This window comes from Pinus tabuliformis, chromosome 6, assembly GCF_031772625.1.
Source record: "Pinus tabuliformis cultivar Carrire ecotype Pingquan chromosome 6, CPIR1, whole genome shotgun sequence".
Classification (NCBI taxonomy): Eukaryota; Viridiplantae; Streptophyta; class Pinopsida; order Pinales; family Pinaceae; genus Pinus; species Pinus tabuliformis.
The window spans coordinates 1520964704-1520981415 of NC_142292.1; positions in this window are offsets into that span (position 1 = coordinate 1520964704).

Consider the following 16712-nt stretch of genomic DNA (forward strand, 5'->3'; position numbering starts at 1 on the left):
GTCTGTAACTGGCTCTCCATGTCTATAATCTAATAGGGCTGGGTATCGATCTGTAACTGGAAGGAATGCTGCGGGCTCTAAGCGAAGGGATGTTGTTGCTGGGTCTACTGAACTAGTCTCCCTGATAATGAAGGATTGTTACAGAATCGATGGCTGCTCTCGCCCTGCGCCTGGTGCCTGGTTCATCCGGTGAGTTCTCTACCTATTCAAGTGAATGAATTTGAATTTTATTGCAGCGCTTTAAGCAAAGAAATATTAATATTGTTAACGCACAGTAAAGAGGAAAGTTGGCACCTGTTACATGCCCACAAAAGGCATAGATGTGGTGGCAGGCGTACATCTAACGGTGGTACATGCGGTGGCAGGCCTACATGCGGTAGGAGGGGTACATATGCTATTGTATTGTAGCAGTGGTACATGTGCTTTAGCATAAAATGTTTAAGATTTAATGCTAATATTAATTCATATCGTTTCAAATGGTGGTTTAATATATATTTTACCATAACCTTTGGCCTCATATGCCTCGGTATGAGGCCAAATAAGACGATGAAAATTGAAACTGAAATTTCATTGGCCGTAAAAACTCGACTCAAAAAAACATTAAGCTATAAGTCATATAAGTCATAAAATATCACACAAACTAATGCTAAAGTGACCCATTTCGATTACTATAGTCCCTGGCCATTGCCAGATGGCAAGGACTAAAAAGGGTTTTCTAACGCAGAAACTGATCTCTCTCTCGAATCTGACCTTGTATTAAGTTCAAAAGGGAAGGGAATTGTGTAAATAGTAAAGTAGGAAGGGATAAATCTGTCATCAAATCAGCGAGATAAACTAAACAACCATATAATGAGAACCCTGTGCTGTAAGTGTTATAATGATTTGGAAGTATATTATATCAAAATAGAGATTTTGATGTTTGAAAATAAATAAAATGAAAATATTCGTTAACAAATTTCAAAATGCTTAATAGGTTAAGACCTTAGGTCTATATACCATAATAGAATTTTATCAATAGAATCCATATGGGGAACAATTGGAAAAACATTTCTCAAGCCCTAGAACCTAGAAATCTATTGATGGGATATATTGGACACAGTCGTAAGTCGATAGCAATAGAGTTCTTATTGATGAGAACAATCAACTTATTATTGTAGGATGTTAATGACACATATTGTATAGTAAATTTATTATTGTATAATGTTAATAATATATATATGTGTGTGTGTGTGTGGGGGGGGGGGGGTATATTAGTGATGAGAACAAAATAAAATGTTTATTTATTTTTTAAAAGTAAAACATCAAACTATTTCTATATAAGTTAATTTTTATATTTTTGGTGTAAATATAATTAAAATAATATAGTTTTATAGAAAATGGTTTCTTTAGGAAGTGAAGTATTATTAAGGAAAGATAATCGTGTCAAGGTTACCACAAATTCTAAATTGTGGCTGCATTCTTTCATAAATATGTTTTAGAACAATTTAGTCATATTTTCCAACAATATAAAGCATGAACCTGAGTCTCTATGTTTGCAAAAGATTTTGCAAATAGATTCATCACAAAATAATTGTATGAATGTGAACATTATGTTGGTAAAGATAACAAAACCATATATTCCAATGTGAACTCCATTATATAACTTGAATATATGGATCACACAAGAAAATGAGATATACACACATTTTGATTAAGATATTTAACAATAAAACAATTGTCTTCATTATGAAACAAAGGAACCATAAAATCCAAGTTCATTCATGAAAATTTGATTGGATTGTAACAAGGAAAAAAAGTTTTCCAAAATTGTCTTCCATTGCTTGGAAATAGGTTTAAATTTTATTAGAAGTGATAATGGGAGGTAAAGAAAAAAATATTCAAAATTTCAAAGGCAAAAACATAAAGATAATAAGATCCATATTAAACTTTCTAGCACAAAAAAAAAGGTCCAAAATCAATAAAATCATTTTTAACTATGTTAAATAGAATTATGACTAATAGCCATAAAATTATCAATAAAAATATATATAAAAGATTATTTATGTTTTTAAGTTAAATTTATAGAAATAATATTATATATTATTATTTAAATTTAATATTAATAATGTATTATTTAAAATTAATATATTCACTACTAATTATCATATTTAAACTAAACAATATACTATAGCATATATATTCCTATTAACTAAAATATAAAATTATAATATGCTTATTATTTAAATTTATTAATTTATTTAATATTAATGGACACTATATTAATTTAGATTACTATAAATTTATAGTGTTATATTAGTTATTAATATTCAAATTAATTAAAAATTTAAATTATAATATTTATATTTATATTAATAAATTGTATACTAATATTAATATTAATGTAAACCAAATAATATGATATACTTAGCCTCTAAATTTCTTAATTTAAACCATATTAATTTAATTTAAACTATATAATAATATCAAGACTCCATATATTATAAAAATGATCAATTTCCTATTAATATAAATTTATTATATTTACTATTTAAAATGAATATTATATATTAATATATCACACTATATTATAAGAGCTATTAATGTATTACAATGTATTATTAATATGAATGGGAACTAAAATATTAATTATAATATTGAGATTTATATTAATAATATTTTTTTATTAATAATATAAAAAAAATATTGTAAAATAAAATTATAATTTTTAATTAATAATATAGAATAATAATATATTACATATCAAAATTATTATATATTATAGGTTGTAAAATTAAATATAATAATAGTTTTAATTATAAAGCCTAAAATTTAAATATAATAATAATATTTTAAAATTAAAGTTATTATTATATATTAAAATTATATTATGATGATGGTGGTGGTGGTGGTTAACGTCTACTGAGACCTAACTTTGGTCTATCGTACCTAAAGAAACAAATTATTTAGTTTTACTTAATATTTAATTCCTATGCTTAAAAAGCTTGGAGAGAAGACTCCCCATCTCACTGTAATTTTGACAACGTAAAAGGCTAGGAAGGTCAGTATTGCAACAAAGGTTTGAAGCTGAGATCTAATGTGGTTGTACATGGGGCACACTAAGAGGAAGTGATTTTCATCCTTGATGTTCGTATTCTCACAAAGATGGCACAACCTTTCCATCCATGGTGTTTTAGGAACTGCCCAACGACCCGTTTCACTATGGAGCTCATGAGAGTTCGTTCTAATTTTGGCTATATTAATTTTCTTCTTTGAGCTAGTTAAAACATAGAGATACTTTTGATCTTCTAGGGTGGGGTTGATGACCTCCTTATAATATCTTAATTTTCTTTTAGCTACTAAATATTTCTCACACCACATTTTTTCTTTGAACTTAGAAGTAACAATATTTTTAATCTTATTAATGTTTTGCAATGCAACATTCGTGTCGATCTTCCTGGCCCTGGTGTCTTTATACCAACCTCGTTTGAGCCTTGGGTGGTTTTGGCTAGAATTTAAAGCTAGCTTAGGAAGTCTATGGTCTCCTATGTTATTGAGTTTTTGCTTGTACAATAGAAGCCTAGTCATAGCTAGGCTCTCGACAAGGGAAAGACCCACTGCTATAAGGAGAATAGGATAGGGTGTGTTGCTTTTAATTTTGAGGTTATACGTTATAAAATGCTTCTGGATTTTCTCAATCTTTCTCCGATTCTCTAGAGATGCTACAACCCCAAACCTCACATCCATATAAGATAACCGAAGTGACTAGAGTTTCAAAGAGGAACTTCTTTCTATCCCAGCTAAGATCATGCCAATACATGCTTCTCCCTCTAAACAACCTTCTAGCTTGTCGATGTAAATGCCAAATAGTTTTAATTATAGGCTATAAAATTTAAATATAAGAATAATATGTTAAAATTAAAATTACTATTATTGAAATAATAATATGTTAAAATTAAAAAAATCATCATCATCATCATCATCATCATCATCATCATCATCATCATCATCATCATCATCATCATCATCATCATCATCATCATCATCATCATCATCATCATCATCATCATCATCATCATCATCATCATCGATGTAATTATTAAAACTATTATTATGAAATTGTAGTGTATTAAATTTATTAACATCAAAACTAATATATAAAAAGTTATAGTAAATAATAAAGAAATATGAAAATTATTAGACAAGTTTTTGGCGATAATCAATCAGAATTCATTTATTGACGTGTTTCGAACCAACAAGTGTTGATGATGAATCACACTTGTTGGTAGGAAAAGCGTTGTGGACGATTAACCACACTTGTTGGTTCGAAAAGCGTCGACAAATGAATTCTGAGGTGATAAATAATCAAAATTCATTTGTTGACGCATTTCGAACCGACAAGTGTCGATGATGAACCACACTTGTTGGTTGGAAAAGCATTCTGGATGATGAACCACACTTGTTGGTTCGAAAAACATCGTCCAATAAATTCTGATGTGATTATCGCAGAAAACCTGTCTTAAAAATTTGATATAGATTACAAAAGCCTCAATTCAATAAATATGAAAATATTATTATGAAATTTAGTGTATTAAAATTATAGTTATGGTAAATAATAAAGAAATATATTTGATATATGATTTTGCTATATAAATAATAAGTTTAATGGATTTTTATTTTGTATTATATCAAAAATATCATGTTAAACTATTATTTAATAATAAAGAAATATATATAATAATAAAAAGGTGTATTGGATTTATAATAATGTTATGTATTGGATCAAAATTATTACATTAAAATTGTATATTTAAAAAAGGAATACCAATAAAACAATATCATATTATTGATATTAAACAATTATTAATTATATATAATAATAAAGAAACCTATTAAAATTTTCATATATCACAATTGCATAATGGAAGAGACCTACTAAAACTATTATATGTTAACACTATTATAAAAAAATATATTAAAAATAACCTATCATATTATAAAAACAGTTTATTAAAACTATTATATGTCAAAAAACAGTTTATTAAAACTATTATATGTCAAAGTTATTATTATTATTATTATGTAATAATAAAGAAACGTGTTAATATCAAAACTGTTATATATATATTTCAATTATCAATTATATATAATAAAAAAGAAATATATTAAAATTTTCATATATCACAATTGCATAATAAAAAAGACATATTAAAACTATTATATGTTACCATTATTATAAAAAAGTATATTAAGAATAACATATCATATTATAAAGGGTTTTTACGGTGAGAAGTTGGTTCGGAGAGCCAAGGCTAGGGTTTCAGGGCGCTGACAAGATGAACAACGAGGGATAGAATATGGTAGGAGTGGCCTTGCGCAGAGGCATCGATGCTTTGCTCATGGATCACAGCGCCTTACCATGTGGAATCAGAGCCGACAAGGATGTGGCAATGAGGGTTTTAGTCGAGGCTTTGAAGCCCTGTGGCACACTGATTTCAAAGGTCATGATGTGGAACCCCATCTTTGTCATGATGGAGCCTCTGGACGTAGAAGACCAAGCGAAGATGATTGAAGGGAAGTATAGACACATGCCGGTTCTAGAAAACGGTGAGGACAGGGCTATTGGAGCTCCTCAGAAATTACATTGCGGCACTATCATTTGCGGCAGATCGCCCAGGGTCCTCGCGTTTGTGCACAATCGATGGCTCTGGCCCGAGATCTTGGAAGGCAAAACCCCTATGGGCTACGAGAACAACTTCTCAGAGGAGAAAATAGAAGAGCTGAAGGAGATCATTGCAAGGCTCGATCTTGTCCCAGACGGAAGCCTGATGCAATTAGAGTTGGGGTTTCTTCTGAGACCCCTGGGACTGAAGCCCAGTTGCGAACAAGGGCGGAAAAATAGCACGAAACTGAAGAGCCCGATTGATCCCGTAGTAAAGGCAGAGGTCACGAATAACTAGGGGCAGCTACTGGTGTAGCTCTGCTCCTTGGTCAGGGATGGTAATGGCTACATTACGGTAGCAGAGCACACATGGTCAATGGACAAAATGGGCCATGCCCTATTTCTTCGAGCGCTCTTTGAGATGTTTGCCGAGGTGGATATGGGTGGAAAAGGGAAAATAAGTTTCTTAAAACTCATTGCCTATGACACCTTTGTTTTAGTCAATTATTACAAAGAATTTTTGATGTGGAGCACATCTAGCAGAATCCCAATGACTGAAACATCGGCGAATCGAGAAATTGGTTTTTGACAAGACTCGGAGCAAGGCCGAGGCGACAGAGGCCTAGGGGATCCTCTCCCGTGGGCAGCTAAAGAGCATCAAATCATGAGTAACGAAGGAAGTTACACCTCTTTGCGAAGGTTGTTCAAGACTCCAAGAAAATGATCCAAAACTGCCAAGACACTAGAGGAGTACCCACAGACTTCAGAGCATTATGGAGATTGAGAAGCTGCACGGCCATGCATGAACCAGAAGTACATAGAACCCCCCTTTGTAGTAAATCCTAATCGCTTTCATATTTTTATTAAAACCTCCTCGGGGAAATCTAGCTTGATTTGGGTCCATGCAACAGACAATGTTATTATTTTGAAGAATATCATTGCCCATCATATTGGATACCTGCATGGACAACAATATTTTTTATTTGGGGGCAGAACACTATAGGATTACAAATCTATTATGGATTGCAACATTATGCCAGAGTCTACTATAACACTCAATCTGAGACTGCGAGGTGGTGCAGCACTAAGCAACTCAACAAAACAAACAGAAGGAGGCAGTGGGACAAGCACAAAAACACAAAACAACTCAGAACCAGATCAGCAAGACAAAAATGAAGGAATATCTTTCAAGAACATCTTACAAGGGGGAAAATCTCCTACAGTAGCTCCAAAGCAGGCTAGAACAGAACCCAGTCCATACATAGTGGAGCAACTGAACTATACACCAGAACTAAAAATAGATATATCAGAAACAGATGAGGTATGTAATAATTATGAAACGCAAGCCATCATTTGTCGTTTCAATGGATTTTGGCCAAAACCGTTTGAACTATTCCATTGGATTTTCACAAAATGGACTCTAAATTGTGAGATTCATCTCTGCTCTAAAGGGTTTTTCATAGTCAAATTCCAATCAACAGAGATAAGAGACATAGTGATATAGGAGGGACCTTGGTTCTAGGGATCTTTGGAACTCTTCATCATAACATGATTCCCGAAATTCGATGCCAACACCATGGTTGTTTCTAGGATGCCAGTTTGGGTATGTCTACATAATATCCCAATACACTTCTGGGACCAAAAGGTTCTTGCATGTATAGGCAATACCATCGGCAGATATATTAAAATGGACATACAAAGAGTGGAGGAAAGAATTTTTACATTCGCACGCATTTGTGTGGAAGTTGATCTCAGTAAGGGCTTACCAGATCGCATACAGCTGAAGCACAAACAACGAAGCTGGACACAGACAATAGACTATGAAAACACAGCATTTAGGTGTAGAATATGTCGACAAATAGGACATCTACAAAATACATGCCCAGAATACAAAAAAGACAGTCGAAGGAAGAAGAAAACCGGAAAACACCAAAAGGGTTGGAATTTTCCCCCACCAGATCCTGAAGAGGAGGAGGAATTTGAGGTGGAAGAGCCCATCCCAAATGAGAACAATCAAGCAGAAACCCAGGAGACATCTCCACAAGGACCTATGGAATCACAACTGGAAAAGACTTCAGATACAATGGAAAACAGTGGAACCAAAAGGCTACATGCATCAGACACCTCTGATTCTGACAAGGAAAATCCCTGACCAGGTGCTGAAAATCCACTTCAACTTGTTCCCACGATACCGTCTCAAGGGGAGTGGCGCAAGGTCGAGAAGAAAAAGGGGAGGAAAACATGATTTCCCCCCATATTGATATATCAGTGCTCCCTGCGTGGAACACATGTTTTTAGTTTTTGTTTATTTGTTTATCTACATACTGACAGGCTATATCGCCTCACATATGCATATGCTATGGCATCTACAAAATGTAATTTTCAAACTTTAATGGAAATTATGATTTTTTTCAAGAAAAAAAAACATATCCTATTATAATAATATTATATTATATGTCAAAATTATTATTATTATGTAATAATAAAGATACGTCTTAATGAGGCGTGTTATATATATGATTCTCTTATATTAAAAAAAAGTGAAGTGTATTGGAACATATATTGTATCAAATTATTATAATCAACATTTTGTTTTATATTATTATATCAATATTTGTTTATATTAGATCAAATTATACGGAAAAGGTAAATGTGTGGGGAGAGAGTGTTATAATCATATATAAATTAATCTAACGTTATTTTAAAATTGTATATATTGAAATTACTATATAAAAGATTTATAATTATAATTATGGTTGTACATTAGTGTTGATCTCATGATAACTAAATATGTTTTAAAGTATTTTTATTGTATGTTTTTTTTCCTTCTCATCATAGTGTGGTAGTTTAAGACATTGAGAATGACATGATTTATGCATGAGTGCCTCCTCAAGAGTTTGCTTGCTGGGATGAAGAGATAGTATACAATGGTTAGAATTATTACATAAACGCGTTAACATTCATAGTAACTATGAAAAGGGAAGAATATGGTGACATGTTAATATATTAATATGGAATTCCATATTTTAATAAAGGTTTAAATTTGTTTCAATCAAATATAATAAAGTATAATACACATAGGTATATAAATACATATATACAATTAAAGTTTTAATATTATTTTAAAATTATATTTAAATTATGGTGTGCAAAACATTTATACAAACAAAATACAATCACACCTTTTAAGAAATGTTAATTTTATTCTTTGATAAAGGACTTATAATTCTTTTTTTGTTGGATTCCTTGCTTTTATGTTTCAGATTTGCAAATTTTGTTTAGCAATAGAGAATAACAGAATATATCAAGAGAACTAAATAATATATTTACATAATTTTATAATCATAAACAAACAAAAATCTTTTTTCCTTGCTTGTTTGATGAATGTCCTCTCACACAAACTATCATTTATTCTGGTGGACTCATATATGGGTTTATGAATTTTCAATAACGTTCATAACAAATAACATAAACGTTGGAGAACAGTTTGGATTCTTGTGTGGTAAATTATTTGTATCGATGTTTCGGCCTAAGTATCACAACCCATCATGAGGAGATCTACAGAAGAATTTTGAATTCTCATTTAGCTTATCAACATTGTGAAAAAATGTAAAATCAGCTAAATATTGAGACAATTTAACCCATTTCTTCTCAAAGCATGTAATCTCATTCAACTTATCCCTTCCATGTAGGGATAATATTAGTGTTATTTATTAGCAATAACATGAATGTTATTTTTGTTTTTACTAACTATGGACTCGTATTTGGGGGTGCTTTTGCAATAAAATTCATAGTCAAAGGGGTGGAAAGAGGGGGAGGGGTGTTGAAGCATGTGTTCTACTACAAGGGATTCAAATATTAGTAGATCATGAAGTATCCTCACTCTCGATGTTGGGAGACTCACTCTTATTAATGCATCACCTAACAAAAGGAACTATCCTAAAAGATGAGGCATTGAATCATATAATGAAAATAATTTGGGATTATGATAATGATATGGACTCGTGAACATTATTCCATGTGTTTAGCGAGTTCAACAAGGAGGTAAATAAGTGTGCAAATGAAGGATGTCATGTTGAAATGAGTAATTTGGTTGTCAATGGGAAAACCATATTTTCTCAAATTCCTTGAGTTATTATGTAGTGTAATTAAAAAGGAAATATCCCTTTGGGCATCTACCATAAAAGAATATATAATGGAAGAAACAAAAATTTAAGGAGGAACCAAACCCATGTGGCCTCCCCGAGAAAATATATCAATTGATAGAGGTGAATACCCCACAATAAGACTAAGGAAAAATCAATCATAACTCCAAGCATGAGACAGATCAAATGTATAGAGTAGATCCAAAATACCACCACATTTAGGTGGCTTTGCATTACATAAACTAAAAAATCATTAATGTATGGAGATGAGAGTGGAAATTTGGCCTAATGTGGGATCATATTCCATTCACCCCGACACTCCACACTACGATTTCATAACAAGGGTAATAAAATAATGACACAATCCTGGGCATTCATAGGCTCACAGGAATTTCAACTTAGTGTCTATGCATCATCCTGATGGGCAAGTTGTTGATGAAATATAAGGAATTTGAAAGGCACGCCTAGTGTGGTATTTTTCCCCTAGGCTTCCTACACTTCAATTTTTCAGCAAATATAAATTTGAACTACAGTAAGATGTCATATGGGGCAGGCATTTGAAAAAATAAAGCAAGTTTCCAGATTGCATCAGTGACAAAGATAGATCACCTCCCTTGCAACTTTGGCATGAATTAGAAGGAGCTACCCCCCCGCCCCCACCCCCCCCCCAACCAACCCAACTCAAAAGGAATGGGAACAAACATATAAGTGGTCATGCAAGCAGATCATTTCAGAGTTTCATTACATTGGTCACATAGTTACACTCAAGGTTGTCATCATTAACTCCTCTGCTACATAGAAACAACTACCCTAAAATAATTCTCTAAGCTAACTCAATAAAAATTCATCCCATGGAATCCCCTCAAGCATAGTATTGTCGGGGGATGACAAGTTTAGTTTCAATTGTGGAAAGAGACCTCCCCTTCTCCTATCTTTTTAGAGCACCAAGGTGTAGTTTGGAAAGCACGAAGAAGACAATGTAAGGTGAGGAAGGAACCAGATTTGGAGAGTGAGTGGGAGTTCTACCTTAATGGACTCTAGAAGTGGGGAAGATTGAGTGATTTGGAAGTTAACACATAAAAATAATCATACAAGAAGGAGTTATTGGTGGAGCAGTTGACAAAGAGAATGGACGCAAAGTGAATTAATTTTTTGGATTGAACTTGAAGATTAGTGAGAAAATAGCTACAATATCATCCTTAATTGACAAGTAATAAAAAAAGGAACCTCATTTAGCAAATCAAGATAATGAAATGGTGACTTTGCATTTAAAAAATGAGGAATTGCAGTTGAATTTCATGGAACTCTAGGTAAAACTGAGTAGAATGGAGGATTTTCAGAATGAATCCACCAGCTCTAGTGCTCCATCACCAGATAAGATGTTAGCTTTGAATGAGCCTACCTAGCACATGGGGAGTCTTACCTTCATTTCTGATTAGTGGGAAAGTGAGTTGTAAATTTTGTGTCTTATTAGGCCAACTATGTAGGGTATATGCCTATAAAGAGCCCTTTTTCTTGTTTTTCTTATGAAGTCTATGAAGAAATTGTGCTAGTTAAGATAGATAAGAGGAAAATGTTAGCAAAATCGGATAAATAATGATGTAATTCCTAGTGATCAACTATGTTCCTAACACTGATTTAATATAAAATTTATCAACATGGTCAAAAAAGGAAATTAATATTCAATAACATGAATGTTATTTATGGTTTTACAATAATTTCAAATGGTCAGCTAGGTCAAGGTGGCATAATTTGTCATGCAACCTCCATACTCCATGACCCAATCTTCCCATTCCACTTCCCTAATTAGGCCCAATTGGGCCTAATTAGGGATATCAATGAGGCATAGTAATTTCATTTCCCACCATGTGAAATGATTAGGGGTATAAACGAGGCATAGTAAACCCACTTTCCATCACTCTGATACTTGGCTAATCAGGGATATCAATGAGTTGTAGTAATTCCACTTCCCACCCCTCAAGCCTAATTAGGGACAATATTTGTTTATATTGTCTATTTCCCACAAAAGTGTGATATGTGGCATTCTACTTCCCAAAATGCAACATATTAAGGTAAGCTAGTAATCTTTTAAACATGCTTTGTAAAGGGAAATATTAAACCATGGATTGATACATATAAGTAAGTTAATATGACTAATATGATCCATTGATGTAAAATAGATGACTAGAATATGTTAGCATATTTAATTGTAGATCATGTGATAGGATTCCCGTAGAATATCGCGAGAGTTTTTTTGTTATATTTTAAAGCCACTTATTACTTTAATTATGCATGAATGTTTTTCCTATTAGGAAGTATTCATGGTATCATTTAAAAAAAATTATTTATGATTTTGATGGTTTTGGTTTCATATAAATAAAGAATGTTAATATATAAGAATGAGTTTAGTTTTTTATTTTATATAGAAGACTGATTTGTGTATCATTAGAAGAGTATCCCTTTTATATTTTTTTATAGAAATTAGATGAAATAATTTTTAATGAAATTGTAATATTTTATTATTTAAATTATATTTTTAAATAAAAAGTAAATTTAACCCTTGAAAAATTCTCAAATACTAAAATTGTATAAACATAACCACTTTTGAAATTATTATTTTTCTCCTTAAAATAAAATCAACTAGAAAATTTAAAAAAAACACACCAAAAATGATCTCAATAAATACTGCATCAAAATTTTGAAATTATTTTATTTAAGTAAAGAAAACATTCAATTTGGATTGTCCAACAATACATGTGACTTTAGATATTCGTAAATCCTCATTTTATACGTCATACTTGACATGAAGCTATCGCCTCCAATATGTCACATGATGTGACGTTCTCCTTGTAACGGACTATGAATACATCCATCATCGTCATTGTAATGATATATGAATACATCCCAATTCTATTGTAAAACAGTTGTGCATTCATATATATATATATATGTTTTGGAATTTTGAGCATGTATTTTTAGTTGTATTTATTTAAATTTTGGAAAAAAATTATTAGAATTATAAGTTTAAGTTATTAATTTTCTATAATATTAATATTTTTGAATTAGTTATTTGAAAATTTTAAAAAATATTAAATTTATATATATAATTAAAAAAATATTTTAAATAATAAATAAAAAATATTTGACTGAAATTATTTTCTTTATTTTAACTAAAAATCCTAAAATATATAATAATTAAATAATATTTTTTTAATTTTATATATTAAATTATTTGTTTAAATACAATTATATTATAATTGTACTTAAATTTAAGATACATTAATTTAAAATGAATTATTTTTTATAAAATTTTAGGAAGACATCATTGTTCAGTTGACGTACTATGATCCTACACTAAGCTCACCCTAAGTGGGCGTAATTTTATTTAAAGTGAATTTAAGTTTTAAGATATAACTTACGACATTTATAAAAACTTTGAGTTATCAATTTTAAAATTAGATATAATTGTATAAGTTAAATTTCTAAAATGGAAATATTGTTCATTATTTTAAAATTTGAAAAAAAAAACCAATTAAATTTATTAAAATATATTAACAAATTAAAAACACCCATCATAAAATATTAGGTTTAATAAAATTTTATACAGGTTTAATAAGATATGTCAATAACGCTGGTTGTATTGATATGCTAGACCTATCAAAGGTTGTATTGATATGTTTAACAAACCCTTGTACTTATCATAGGTGTTCTCATGATTCATATGTTTTACCAAATAATGCACCTTTTTTGAAGGTTTTAATGTGTTTTCAAGATAGATATGTTTTAATTTTTAAAATTTACGAGCGCGAAGTTTAAACTTTCTATGATTTTAAGTCGTATAATTATTGTTATAAAGTTTATTATTTAAATTAATTTTAATTTATAAGTAAATTAATATTTTAATTAAACATATAAAAAAATTAAATAAAGTTATATTTTTAAATGGGATAACATAGTAAGTGAAATATTTTATATTTATATTTATTACTTTAAAAAATTATGGCTTGGGATTTTGAGGAGTTACATTTTTATGGATAGTAAGGATGGGTAGGTTAGACAAAATTCAAAAAGTAAAGTGAGAATAAGTGTTTGTCACTCTTATTATTTTATATGGATGTTAGGTTTAGGTTTGAGAGAGTTGTGGAGGAAGATTGAACAAATCCAAAATTAATTTATAACCTACAACCTCAAGATTAAAGGAAATAATCCGTACCCTATTCTGAAGCAAATATTCCCCCATTGAAAGCATTAATATGACTAGTTATCTTATCTATAAGAAGAATTTATACAACATGGATGCTAAGACATTTCCTAAAATTGCGTTTAACTCTAGCCGAAGCCCCCACCAAGTGAGGTTGGCATAAGGATCCCCAATCTTGGCTAGACCATTGGGGAATAAAGAAGGGAATCATCTCATAGAATTAAGATAATATTAAAAATATTATTACTTCCAAATTTAAGGAGAAATTATGGGGAAATAATGAATCAGAGGGAAGAAGGAAACTATGATATTATAATAAGGTGATCAACCCCAATCATAAAAATCTAAATTATCTCTTTTCTTGACTAGCTCATTAAGAACAAAATGAACATTGCCAAGATTAAAAGTAATTCTTGTGAGACTCATAGTGAAACTCAACATTTATCAATTCCCAAAACACCATGGGATTAGAGTGTTTGTCTCTTGTATAATCCTAAGATGTTCAAGATGAAAAATAATCTTAAATTCTCTATTTTATACTCGTGTTCGATCTAAATTTTAAAATATTTGTCTCACTACCAACTTTCTTTACCTTTTAATTGAGAAAATCTATGGTGATCTTGGAGTTCTCCTCTCACTTCTTTTTTAGCATAGAAATAAAATATCAAAGAATTATAATTAATCGGTTACCTTCTTAAGGTCAAGTAGGTAGACCATATAGAATTTAATAAACATTAATCATCAATATCATTCTTAATGTCGAGTAGGTAGACCATATAGATTTTAATAGACATTAATCATCAATATCATTATAAAGAGTCATGTGTAAAAGATTATTGTGTGAAGTTTCCATTGAGTCATGTTGGACCATTAATCGAAGGGATCACATCCCTTCAACTTATTATTAGCACCTAACCGTAAGGGAATCGAGGAGAATTGATCTTATGACCTCCCATTGGTGAGGTGCTTTAATGACGAGAAATAAACCAATTGAGCTAACACTTGTGGCTAATCCTATGATTTATTATCCCTTGGATTTATAATATTAATCCTAGGATTTAATAGTATTCCCTTAGGTTTGTAAACCCGTAAGTTTATAATATTAATTCCTTGGATTTATAATTTGAATAATCTCTCGGGTTTATCGATCCCTTGGGTTTGTAATATTAATAATCCCTTGGGTTTACTAATACTTTGAGTTTATAATATTAGTCCCTTGTGTTTATAATACTAAACCCTTGATTTTATAATATTAATAATCCCTCGAGTTTATAATATTAATCCATTGAGTTTAATATTATTCCCTTGGGTTTACAATATTAATATTTGGGTTTATAATAATAATCCCTTGGATTTATAATATTAATCCATGAGATTTATTGATCCCTCGGGTTTAATATTATTCCCTTGGTTTTATAATATTAATTACTTGGGTTTATAATATTAATTATTGGGTTTCATATTATTCCCTAGGTTTATAATCCCTTTGGTTTATAATATTAATCTGTGATATGCATAATAATATATTAGGGTTTTTAATCTTAGAGTTTGTAATATTAATCTTAGGTTTGATATATTAATCTTAGGATTTGTAATATTAATCCTAAAGTTTAATATTAATCTCTTGGTTTTTAATATCAATTCCTTGGGTTTATTAATCCATTACTTTTATAATATTAATAATTCCTTGGTATTATAATATTAATCCCAAGTGTTTATAATATTAATCCTTTAGATTTAATATTATTCCCTTGAGTTTTTAATATTAACCCCAAGGGTTTATAATATTAATCCCTTGAGTTTATAATGTTAATAATCCCTTGGGTTTATAAAACTAATCCCTTGGGTTTATCATATTATTGATAATATCAATAATATTAGCAAATTATTATAATATAATAATAATTATAATTATAAGTTATTATCATAATTATAATATTATAATAATGATTATAATAATATTATTATAATTATATATTTATTAATATCAATGTTAATATTAATATTAAATCTATATCAAATCAAGTTTGTGTAGAAAAAATCTTCACAATACTTAATGGGAAATTATTGATGACCAAACATAATCACATTTTGGCTTGCATATTGTTAATATTGGGATTGTAGGGTGCATATTTGGTGACCCAAGGAAAATGGTTTTTGGGACATACTTAAAGTTTTAAATGGTAGAGTGCATATTGGAATTGCAGAGTGCATATTTGGTGACTCAAGGAAAATGGCATTAAATGTGGGGATTTGTAGAGTGCATATTACACTTGCAACTTTCAAACAAGCACAAACCAATAAGAGCTATTGGAGAATAACTGAAAAAACGAGTTGGAAAATACCTTTGAATATCTTACAATTTTTTTTATTTTTATTTTTATTTTTTTTTCCTATTATTAAATACATTTTTAAATATAGGTTAAAAACATACAATTTTGTTTGGAACCGCTCTGCAACCAAAAACCTAATGGCGGCAAGGCGGTAAAACCCTCGGGGAGGAGCGAAGGAACGGCCAGGGTGCAAACATCAGAGTGATATAGCAGAAGAAAAGGCTGACAACTGAGAGACAAAAGGCATGACAGAAGATGTCAGGAGGGGAGAGATCCCCTCCTATCGGGATACTATGACAGGAGACAGTCAGAACAGTCAGGCGACAAAGGAGAAACAGAGCGCTGGACTGGTGCTGGGAGCAACCTGGCAGGCCGGCCGAAGGGGAAGATGCCTG